The sequence below is a fragment of the Mercenaria mercenaria genome, chromosome 18 (genome assembly GCF_021730395.1).
Source record: "Mercenaria mercenaria strain notata chromosome 18, MADL_Memer_1, whole genome shotgun sequence".
NCBI lineage: Eukaryota > Metazoa > Mollusca > Bivalvia > Venerida > Veneridae > Mercenaria > Mercenaria mercenaria.
The window spans coordinates 5,560,799-5,574,408 of NC_069378.1; positions in this window are offsets into that span (position 1 = coordinate 5,560,799).

Genomic DNA, 13,610 nt, shown 5'->3' on the forward strand with positions numbered 1-13,610 from the left:
AGAAGAAGAAGAAGAAGAAGAAGAAGAAGAAGAAGAATTTTATTAGACTCTAAACTTTACAGTTTCTGGTCTATAACAATACACAATCATATATACAAATAAAATAAAGGTAAACACGGAAATAGATCTATTGTTACGTTGGTGTATATTTGGATTTCGAATTAATCCAACACCTGACACACCCACCAGTGTTTAACGCATGCGCTAGAACTATTAATGACCGGTGCACAACCACGAACCGCGGTCGGCCGTGACTGATTATTTCATTGACTGAGATCGATTACCATATTTGGAAACTGTACTACGATGTTGTGATGTAAATAAATTGGATGACCAATCAATGACAAGGTGAAGTGTTGACCCAGTTACCTGGCCACGATTAGCACACTTAACACGGGACCATTTGACAACGGAATTATTGAGAACAGGTAAACTATACCTTATAAGCATGTAAATCCTTCATGTGATATGGAATTATTTGTGAATTAAACAATAGAAGTATTTATATACCAATTTCGGAAGGTACATGTATAAGATTTCTAATGTATATAAGACGTAAAAATCTTGTTATTTCTCTTTATTTTTTTTCACAGAATGGCCAAGACAAAAGCACAGAGAACGAAAGAGTACAGGGCAAGAAAAAAAGCTTTGTTGGGCGATGAATGGCTTCGAAGAGAGAACCAGCGCGTTAAAAGTTACTTCGTTCCTGTTTCAGAATTAAGAGAAGAAAAGCAAACAGAAAGAAGAGAGAAAAATAAGGTACATGCTGCAAAATACAGACAAAAGAAACGGCTTACCAGAGAACAGAGTGACGAAGGACATGAAAATTCTAGTCCGCCTTCAGTTGTTAATAACGAAAACATTGTAAGCAGTACCACAAATGATAAACCTGTGCATCTAAAAGTGAAAATGAACTTCCGTTCTAGGTCACGAAGTCCATCCAAGGCAGTGGACGCCAGTCAAGAGGTAGGAAAAGAGTATCCCGTGCTTTGGCAAAACAATACAGACGAAATGATAGGTTGGAAGATGAAAACGAATCGTTAAAGCGAAAACTGAACAGTGCCAGAAAGAAGATAGAACGACTTGAAAAGAAAATGCAACCAATACCTTCAACACCAAGAAGCAAAACTGATGCCCTTTTAAGGGGAGAAGGGATCAACCCTAAGAATGCACCCAATGTAAGAAAGAAACTTTTATTCGCCGAATGCCTAAGTGCAGAGATACAAGAAGCGTCATCATCTAACGATCAGCAATGTCAGAGTGTAGTCCGGCGGGTTGTGAGCGGAAAGGTTGTAAAGAAGTATAGAATGAAAACGATGGTTGGACACAACACGAAATTAAACCGCAGAAAGATGAATAGTACATTGAAATCTGTAGAAATACAGAAACGCACGAGAATGCAGGCCATAAATCTGAAGATCGCCAGAGAAATTCGAGAATTTTTGGCACGAGATGATAATTCGAGAGTTTTACCTGGAAAGGCTGATGCGGTGAAGGTAGGAAGGGCAAAGGAACAGAAACGCGTCCTGAATGATTATATGTATAATCTGCATGCCAAGGTTCAGGCGGAAGTGACTTACAAGGTATCTCTTGCAACATTTTGTAGAAAAAGGCCATTGTCAATTACGCTAGTCAATTTTTCATCTGTCTGTGCCAAAAGCACCAAAATTTTGCTTTAAAGCTTAGGTGCCTGAAAAATTTGAAAATTACTGCATGTAGCAGTCCTGATAAGTTTATGGAAACGTATTCAGAAGATGAAACAAAGCACCTGTTGCAAGGAATTTCCAAAACAACAATCATGTATCAAGAGTGGAAACGCAAGAAAATGAAAGATGGACAGGAAAGAATGAGGGTTGTTGACATTGAATTGCCAAAGGGTGAGTTCATTCAGATGATGATCGAAACATACCGACATTTTGCAGAGCATATAAAAAGGGTAATAGAACAGTATACATCGCTTAAGAATATGAAAGATAGATTACCAAATGGACATGCTTTAGTCCAAATGGATTTCAGCGAAAATTATGTATGCCAAAACCTCGAAGAAGTCCAGTCTGCATACTGGAATGCGACAGCAGTGACCCTTCATCCTGCAGTAATCTACTACAAAACAAACAGTGGAATATTAATGCACAAAAGCATTGTCTTTGTTTCGGAGATTTTGCAACATAATGCAGCAATGGTCATTGCGATAGTTAAGAAAATAGTGAATTCTGCTAGGGAAACCCTCGTTGAGTTGAAAGGCATTCATTTCTGGACTGACTCGCCAACATCGCAATACAGGAACAAAACTGTTTTTGATCTTGTCAGCCGATTTCAGGAAAAGTATGCAGTAGATGCGACGTGGCATTATTTTGAGTCGGGCCATGGGAAGGGCCCATGCGACGGCATAGGCGGTACAACTAATAGAAATGCTGATAATGCTATAAAACAGGGCAAAGTTGTCATTCAGGATGCTGAAGATTTTTTCAAATGGGCAGCACATATTCACAGAGTCAAATAGAATACCAGAAGGTTACCGAAGAAGAATTTAATCAAAGTAAACAGGAAGTTAAAGTTCGTAATGAAAACTTGAGGCCTGTGAAAGGAACTATGAAAGTTCACAGCGTTTTGGGCATGGGAGACGGAAATATTCATACAAAAGAGACAACCTGTGCATGTGAAAATTGCTTCACGGAAAGTGGTTTCAATGTAGACACTAGCTGCGTTTGGGAAAGACAGTGACTTAAGAAGGTAGCTGATGTTCCAAATGAGAAATTGGAGAATATAGAAACAGTAGATGAAAGGCCAGCTCAGATGCAATTAGGTGACTTTATAATAATTCCTTACGAAAAGAAATGCTACATTGGCAAAATCGAAGATATAGATAAGAAAGACAAAGAAGTTGAGGTGTCGTGCATGGAGAAATGCAGTAAAGTAGAGCGGCGGTTTAGACGGCCAGCAAAAGAAGATAGAATCTGGGTGGCTAACGGCAATGTTTTGAAGGTGGTCGATGGGCCGAACGCAACAGGAAAATCACGCAGAGAGTTTGCTGTGAGTGACGAGACCTCCAAGTTTATGAAGGAATACACATTTACGCCGTAGTCATTTACGGGACATAGTAATAAGGGACAATACGAGATTTGACTTAACTCAAAAGGGTTGATATTTTGTTACGAATGTTCATGTTTTCCTGTTACGGTCACATATAATTATGTTTGGTTCTTTTGGTATATGCTAGAAGTACTAGTTTGCCGTTAATTTGTCCGAGTTCTTGAACACGAAACGAGTTTTCAAAAAATATTAATGTTGATGTTATCGACACTGGTTTTTATTACTGGGGAGTGGTAATGAACTTGATGATAGAATGTATTAAGAATACAGAGATTTTGCAAGCACTCGAAATCTATAAAGCATATAATGTGTTTATATTATATTGTACATATCAGTAACAACATCTGGTTTAGTAAGTCATTTACGGGACAAGGTGTGACTTTTAATGTGAGATGAACACACGCGGTGATAACTTTACTACGCCCGAAAACTACGATATTTTGTACCATGTGTTCATTTTTAAGTCAAACTGTCAGATATTTGTTTTGAAATTTGGTACACAGTACAATTTTTAGTTAATCTGACTAAGTTCATTAAGACGAAATGTGTTACCTAAACTATAAATGTTAATATTATTTCCATAGTTTGCACAGAAGATTGGACAAGTAGTGATTAAAATCTTTCTTTGAATATCTTAAGTGTGTTTTATGATACTTTGCCATATAATAGTTACGTCTGACTTGATTTGTGCATCATGCAAATAACAATCATTTACGAGATGTCTCATATCATTTAAAGGACAGTTTGAATGCCTTACTTTTATGGATTTAAGCAATGCCGGTTCCTTTTTGTAACATGATTGGTTAAATTTTGAACGTTTTCCCAGTCAGGAAAGAGCAAAACAATTATATTTTCAATTTTTATGTCTAGACTGCTTAAGTTGACAAAAGAGTGTTTGGTTCATTTGAGTAAAAGTTTGTTTTTTTATTTAATTTTAATTTTGCTTATAAATGAAGGTTATGCTTTTTGTATGCATTTGCACAAATGATCCAATTTATGAAATCTATACCAAAACCGAAAGACACACCATTTTAAAGCTGTAGGTGTGCACAATTTACATACTTAAAACAATAGTTGCGAAGGGTAAGTCACGAAAATGATGAAAAAATATTCATAGTTGTTATAAATATGATGCCATATTTCAGAAAGTGGACTAGTTGTACTTGTAAAGTTTCGGAAAACATGGCAATTCATATGATATTTTTGTAATATCGCTAAATCAGCTGTCACTCTGAAAGTAAAAACAAATGAATTTTTTCATATCTCATTTGTCACCCCTACGTGAGAATGCGTCTAAACCCGAACACACGCACACGGATTTGAAAGGAGAGCATTTACAAACTAAGTGACGAAGTGGTGACTCTGTTACAGTGTACTAATTATATGTCATTTCACTGCTTCCAATGGCAAATCAATAAAATGAAAATATACAATGGTACAAGTTAAAGCATAGCAAAAGTTCCTTCTAGGGCACATCTATATAAATATAAAATGTTCATCTTGTAAAATTTTGGTTGCAATGTCTGTTTTATACTGTCAAAAAATGTCAGGTAAGTATTTACGCTAGTTATTTAACATAAATTGTTAAATCCAACAACAAATTAAATCTGTTACCACTTTCAGTAGAGTAAATACGGCAATAGACAATTGACACGGTCATTCCATTACGATTCGATGCGTGAATTTGTTGCGCATAGTTAGAGGGTCGCAATGGGGTTTGTTTTCACATATTAACCATGCATTTGAAGGTAACGATAATATTTAGTTGTTTACATTTAAATTTGCTGATGTATGTCTATCTGGTCGACTGAATGTACATATGTTATGTTCTTCAAGAATTGAGGAAATAAAAGAATCATGCAATCAATCATCCTCGGGTTTAGTAATATGTAATCCATGGAACGCGTTCAGTCAGAGAGTCGCCTCAATTAGGAAAGAATAGTTTAACGTCAGAGGTTATTTCTAAGGTCACGGAGTTTAATTGGCCAGCTTGTAATTACAACAGCTTTCAATATCAGTAGCTCAGTCAAGTGTGACTTACCGAATTAAGATATTCCATCTCAAGAGATGGAATAATTATGATAATTATAAATATACAACAGTAAATAACTTATAATCCATGTTCGAATCTTCCAGACTCAGGTGTTTAGGTAGTTTATATGCCGCAATGTTCTGGTGTGTATATTGCAGTGTCATCCTAAGTGGCGTGTACTATTTTTAGAAACTACATAGACTTCATAAACTTTGAATAAAGTATTTACTTCTGATTTCTTTTATATCAGACCTTATATTAATTAGATGTTATTGAAAATAACAGTTCCACAGTTGTTACTACTTTATACTTTAATTAAAATTTATGGAATATCGGACAATTCAGTTATGAAACGCTTTTCAATCTTGGGGAGATGTTTATAACAGCATGGCCCGCCATATCGAGCAGTAAAATGCATGGTTAGAACAGAAATAATAAATATGTTCCAATAATTATATCAGTAACTGTTGGTAAAATATGGACAGTCGCGATTTAATTATTATGCATCCGAACTCCTGTCCATATTTTATTAACTGATAAAATATAGGGACATATCTATTAATTTTTAAAGAAACAAAAACTAACCTGCAAGAAATTATTACAGTGGACGCAACTTGACCCCGATGGTTGACCTTTGTATCATAAAACATAATGAGGCACAACCTTTTATTGAAAAGGTGTGTACGTAAAACGCTTAATCTCTTTGCATTTATAAATTTAAAAGTGACGTAGATTTATCGTGATCTAGACAGTATTATACACGTCAAGAGCTGCAGGAGAAAATGGAAATATAAATTTGTGTAAATATAAATTATGTATTGGAAAGTTTTAACTGATAAAATGTAAGCATACTTACTTTAATACTGCACTGTATACAAACTAATTCCATATAAATATATACGGCTACCCTAAGCAACCCTTATTTCTAGTGAAACAATGAAATAATCGATATGAATAATCAGCCTAAGGTCAACCATTGCGGTCAAGTTGCGACTACTATATCATAGATAATTTATTGCGTAAATAAAATAGAAAAAGTTGAACACGACAAAATACCTTTTAGAAGGATAAGCATATTGCACTTGTTTAGATCACCGAGTCATAGGCAAGGGCATAGGTGCACGGTTAGCATGGATTAGTAGAAGGGAATATAATAGACATCTGCGAATTAAGGAGGTAGGTTACCTTAATATTTGTATGTGCGCATGTCTAACCGGAAGCTAACGTGATGATTTACGACGACGTTTACGACAAACTAAATGTGTTTGTATATCCATTCTTCTAAAAACAAATCATGAACCTGTCTCCGATCTGATGCTTTATGGTTTTATAATGCAGAAATAATGAATAAATTGCCGCAGAAACGCTTCAAAACAATGTTGCCTTAAAATGACGTCATGACGTTACGTGTCAGTTACCGCGCAAAATTAATAGCTTTTATTTTGAAAGTACGTAATTCTGTGCATTTTCTTTGTTCGAACTATTTTCAAATAACCATTATTTGCTGAAATATTTTTTATGAGTCTTTTGCTCTGAATAATAATCAATATTTTGCTTCTTTTCTGTAGTTATATTGAAATCTTATGCGGAATGTAAGAAAATGGATGATGGTTACCAATGTTATTTGAAATATAGTTGGGTAAAAGGTTACTTGTTACGGCCATTTTCAAATAAAAAAACTAGCAGTTTGATTTGTAATACCTATTTTTCAGTTTCAGTTGATAATTTGTCACTTATATACTAAAACTAAGATCCAAAATTGTTCAAATTTCAGTAGAAAATTGTGGTTTCTTGAATTGAATTGATGTTACCATGGAAACGAAGCCCGTGACCTATATATCTAAATGTAAAATTCAAAAGCGTTAACACTGGTCTATTTAAGGAACACAGCTTCGGCTTTTTATTTTCATTTCAACAATATCCATGAGAATAATAGCAGCATGCTGAACGATTTTCCATGAAAAATGCCAGACGAAGGGTACTGCTGTAACTATTTTAAGCTGTGAAATTTGTTTGAATAAATGCAAATAACACGAAAATATAACTTACGTTAGAAATAATATGTTTTAAGGCTACATTAGGCCACACCAAATTGATAAGTTGTTCATCGGATTTTTTTCTGAAAAAATTGAGGCGGCGAGCGAAAAAATAATTTAAATATTTGTTTAGGTTTTTGAGAAAATCAGGAGCGAGCGAAGAGCGAAGAAATATATTTATCTTCATTTGGCTCTCGGCTGACTAATAAAAACCTTAAAATAGAATGCATAGCCCTTTTAAATTAAAAAGTAAGTCCCCAGGGATTGAGAAAATCTGACCTGCAGACGCACAACAAAGCGAACTCGTGAAAAAAAATGTATTAACAGTGTCATACAGTACACTGTAATCAAATAATGCATGCTTTTGAAAATGCTGTTAGAAAATATGTAATAAACAACAATGCATAACCTTACACCATACTTATCACATACATATCATTATGTGACTTGAATATTTACTGCTATGAAAATCTAGCATTCTTAGCTGACTTTACAAAGTTTTTGATACATCAAATATTAAGTTTTATATAATGACCAATAGCTCTGTACTTTCAAAGCTTCTGACTATCATGCCCCTTTTACTGGCAAAGCTCTAACTCAGAAAAGTCGAGCATGATGTCTTATTGTACAGCTCTTTTTCTAACTTTAAACTTTCATAACATATTAAATTTGTTGAAACAAAGTCTCAATTAAAGTCTGAAATGGAGATTAACGTACATTACCATTAACATTAGTCAACTAAATGATTGGAAAATTTGAAAATCGAAACGGTTCTGAAAACAACTCATAATGTAAATTCCTTACCCCACCAACTTTCGTCTGCAAATGCTGATCATTTGGACAGGAAAAACAGAAAACAGATAAGTGACATGCATCAATAAGTATTTACCCTTACCAAAATAATGTATATTGATGTTATCAAATAAATTAGTAAGCTTTTCTTCATCCAGTTTTCAATGAAATAAAATGATTTTTCAGCATGTAATTTGGTAAACATTTGAAGAAAATGGCGTAACTGCATAAAGGGGAAACAACTTTAATGCAACTAAATATAAGTGAACATTATGATTTATTATAGACGATGTGTGCGTAGTATGTATTTATTTTGATTAAAATCCATTTGAGAACAATCTAGGACTGGAATTATAAGCATTTATACACTTTTACGTCCGTAAAAAGTAGCGCACCAAAACATTTTGGATTGATTTTTTTCAATGGGGCGAGCGCAAGCCAAAAACAAAAAAAAAAATATTTTTTTTGTGTTTCTGAAAATATACGAGCGGCAAATCCGATGAACAACTTTTTAATTTGGTGAGGCCTTAACAATACAGATAATTTTATTCAATATTTATTTTAAAGAAATTACGACAAAAAGCAATATATAAGCTATTTTAAACATCTCTGTTGCCATGGTTACTTTAAACTTTAAGAAAAATAGGGTACCATGTAAAGTGCTTGGTATTTTTCTAATAATATTACCCAAATATTCCACGTTAGGTATTAACAGAATGGCACTGAAGCCGTCGAAAAACCCCGTTTTTATACATAGTTGTTTAAAAATGAGAGAAAATGCGTTACCATGGAAACACGAGCCCCGCGACATATACATTTTAAGCTTTTATTAGAAAGCTAACGCGCATACTAGAAAAATTATCAATTATGCAGACTTCTACGGATATCAACGAACCTAAAATACACTGAAAAGTGTTAAATATCCGTATTTTCCTTCTTCTTTCAATATAAAATATCTTTGGAGGGTCATGTTCTTCAAACCTGGATAAAAATTGAACTTGAAGGGACTGAGATAAACGAAATTGAGATTGTAGCAGTTAAAACATTATATTACACGAAATACAAAAAATTGCTGTGGTTCAACTAATTTGAATTTACCCTGGTAACAAGGTAACCTACCTCCTTAAGTCTACGTGAACTGTAAACACCTAGGACGATCGAATTTTCAAGGGGACTGTCTCAACATGAGAATTTTAATTTATGTGTGGTAGGAAACCTATAATGATGGTAAGGTCTGGCTTATTATGTCACCGCACAGGATAAGATTTGGATTTGTCTGTCCGTCCGTCTGTTCGGCAGAGAAATGTTTTGTTATACATATCGCAAAAAGTATTTGATCTAGCGTCATAACACTTTCCTGAAATGTTCTTCGATATTATAAGTTGCGCATCTGCAACAAAGTTGAAAAAATTAGCTAGTCTGATTGCAATGTATCCGTATTCCATCGTCGTCGTCGTCCGAAATGAAAAAAAACTAACTGTGTCTAAACTGTGTCAGCTGGGATCAAAACATTGTGAAAAATGTAGAAAACGTAATATTTTGCGTCTCCATTCCTTTGTTGTTATTATATGCCCGAAGGAACGTATTTTGGGATACCCCAGGTGTTCATCTGGCCGTCTGTCTGTCTGTGTGTCCGTCTGTCCGTTAGCAATTTCGTGTCGACTCCGCTCTGTAACTCGTGAACCCCTTGAATGATTTTAAACAAACTTGATACAAATGTTCTCCACATCAAGACGATGTGCATAGTGCCTGTATTAGGTGGCTCGCTTTAAGGTCAAAGTCACACTTAGGGGTCAAGGTCATACGACTTTGTTTCGTGTCCGGTCTGTAACTCTTGATCTGTTTGAAGGAGGATTAAAGACACATTGCACAAATGTCCACCACATCGAGACGACGTGCAGAGCGCATGTTTTCTGTTGTATAAACATGTATGGTACCTGCAAAGTTAAGGTGTATTTCGACATATCTGTACCTGGTAATGATTTTTAGTGGACTTGTTTTAGGGGAATTTCTTACCTTTGTTGTCCTTTACCTTTGGGCTTCAACAGTAAAGTTCTTTAAATTTTTCTCCCATCCTCTGATATTTGACTTAATCAAAAACTTAAACCAAAAATTCTAAGTTAAAAAGGGGCATAATTCTGTCAAAATTCAAATCAGAGTTATGGGGGTTGTTTTTCCTGGTGAATACTTCGATAGTTAATAACTATTTTAAGATTCAAGTCAATAGCTTTGATAGTAACAGAGATATTTGACTTTATCAAAAACTTTTACCAAAAATTCTAAGTTAAAAGGCGGCATAATTCTGTCAAAATTCAAAATCAGAGTTATGGGGATTGTTTCTCCTGGTGTAGACTTTCATAGTAAATAAGTATTTTAAGTTTCAAGTCAATAGCTTTGATAGTAACAGAGATATTTGACTTTAACAAAAACTTTTACCAAAAATTCTAAGTTAAAAAGGGGCATTATTCTGTCAAAATTCAAACCAGAGTTATGGGGATTGTTTTTCCTGGTGTAGACTTTGATAGTAAATAAGTATTATTAGTTTCAAGTCAATAGCTTTGATAGTAACAGAGATATTTGACTTTATCAAAATTCTTTTACCAACAGCGACGCCGACGCCGGAGCGAGTGCAATAGCTCTACTTTTTCTTCGAAAAGTCGAGCTGAAAACAGGCACATCCAAATTCATATCACCCACCGCATAGTGATGATAGAAATACCCAAACCCTATTGCTGTTATTAAATACTTTTCCTACCGCGCATAATATAATCAAATTATGTTGAGACGGTCTCCTTGAAAAATCGATCGTCTTAGGTGTCCACAGTCCACGTAGACTTAATTCGCAAATGTCTAATAGGAATAAAGGGACTATTGTAAAGGCAATATATAGGCTAAACAACAAGTAAAATTAGTACTGTATGGTGGACTGAATATCTCTTAGCTGTCATTTAAAGGAGTGCACAATGAAAAACAACAAACACTTTATTCATTTTGTTTTTATTAATGATGATACCCTATGACATTAGCAAGAAAAGCATGTCTGTTCTTACTTCCCTTTATACAATAATAAAAATTCGTAATTATCAATGGTGATTTATGGCATGTCAAACGTTGCTAAATTATATATGTATGTTATTATTATTGTATGTTTGTTATTGTTATTCAATGTCTTGTCATTCATATTCTAAAAGTCATGATTGTTATTCTATATTTCGTTATTAATCCCCCGCCACAAGTGGTGGGGAGTTATAGGAATGGTCTCCTTCCGTCCGTCTGTCCGTAACACTTTCGTGTCCACTCCATATCTCTTAAACCCCTTGAAGGGTTTTCAGGAAACTTGGGTCAAATGATCACCTCATCATGCCGATCTGCAAAACTCATGAGTCAGCCATGCCGGCTCAAGGTCAAGGTCACATCTCAAGGTCAAAGGTTTGAGCCTTCCGTTTTGTGTCCGCTCTATATCTCCTAAACCCCTTGAAGGAATTTTATATAATTTGGGTCAATTGATTACCTCATCAAGACGATGTGCAGAACCCATGAGTCAGCCATGCCGGCTCAAGGTCAAGGTCACAACTGAAGGTCAAAGGTTTGAGCCTTCCATTTTGTGTCCGCTCTATATCTCCTAAACCCCTTGAAGGATTTTCATCAACCTTGGGTCAAATAATCACCTCATCAAGACGATGTGCAGAACTCATGAGTCAGCCATGCTGACTCAAGGTCAAGGTCACAGCTGAGGGTCAAAGGTTTGAGCCTTCCATTTTTTGTCCGCTCTATCTTTTCGTTTTGAGCTCTGTATCAAACTTGGGTCAAATGATCGCCTTATCAAAACGATGTGCAGAACTTATGAGTCAGCCATGCTGGCTCAAGGTCAAGGTCACTGTTTAGGGTCAAAGGCTTGAGCCTTCCATTTTGTGTCCACTCTGTATCTCCTAAACCCCTTGAAGGATTTTCATCAAACTTGGGTCAAATGATCACGTCATCAAGAGCTCATGTGTCAGCCATGTCAACTCAAGGTCAAGATCACAACTCAAGGTCAAAGGTTTCAGCTCTGTATCTCCTCAACCCCTTGAAGGATTTTCATGAAACTTGGGTCAAATGATCACCTCATCAAGACGTTGTGCAGAATTCATGAGTCTGCCATATCAGTTCAAGGTCAAGGTAACAGCTAAAGGTCAAATGTTTACCCTTTCACTATCCATAACAGTGGCGGAGGATTTAGCTGTCTTTCAGACTGCCTTGTTCTTATTGTATCTTTGATATTGTTATTCAATGTCGTGTCGTTCATATTCTAAGTCTTACCATTGTTATTCTATATGTCGTTATTCTTATTGTATGTTCGATATTCTTATGGTAAAAGTCATTATTGTTATTCTATATTTCGTTATTCTTATTGTATCTTTGATATTGTTATTCAGTGTCGTGTCATTCATATTCTAAGTATTACCATTGTTATTGTATATTATTATTATTATTATTATACCAGATTTATATAGCGCCCTTTTCATGATCAATTTCACGTTCAAAGGCGCTTTACATAGTTCAAATGCAGCCACATAAGCAGGGCGCATAATTCATCCTCTACTAGTACAGACACAGAGCGATCTGACCAGAGGGACAGAGTTAGACAAAGCCCCCACGACAGAGAGATCAGAAATCAGATACAGGCTTGTCCGGCTAACTTAGCCTAGCTCGTTGCGAATAGACAGCCTGGTTCTTTAACGTGCCCAGTGTATAGCACTGATACACGCAAGGATTATATATGTCGTTATTCTTATTGTATGTTCGATATTCTTATGGTAAAAGTCATCATTGTTGTTCAATATCTGACGATTCTATTTACAAAACGTGTCATTCTTATTCTATGTTATGTGATTGTATTTGTATAGCGTCGCTGTGCTATTTATATCGCGGGAAATCGCACATATAATAGGAATATCAAGCTTACAAAAACAATAATGAATATACAACAATAATAACGTCTTTTACAATACGAATATGGAACATACAATAAGAATAACGACATATAGAATAACAATGGTAACACTTAAAATATGAATGACACGACATTGAATAACAATAACAAAGATACAATAAGAATAACGAAATATAGAATAACAATAATGACTTTTACCATAAGAATATCGAACATACAATAAGAATAACGACATATACAATAACAATGGTAAGACTTAGAATATGAATGACACGACATTGAATAACAATATCAGAGATACAATAACAATAACGAAACATAGAATAACAATAATGACTTTTACCATAAGAATATCGAACACACCATAAGAATAACGACATATACAATAACAATAGCCAATTTTAGAATATGAATGACACGACATTGAATAACAATAACAAACATACAATAATAATAACATACATGTATAATTTAGCAATGTATGACATGCCATAGTGATTCACTTTTGAAATTTCACATATTTTAGAGACTTACCACAAGGGAAACAATGTTTATAAATGGAGTGAAATTGTTGAGTGACCTAATCCTGCCTGTGTTATATCAATGCAATGGGAAAGTAAGCTTACCTTCTATGCAGGATAATACAGTCTAACAGCTCTGAAATTGTTTTCTTTTATTTTCTAATATTTCTAGATAGTTCCCATACTTTATAGGTAGCAGAGAT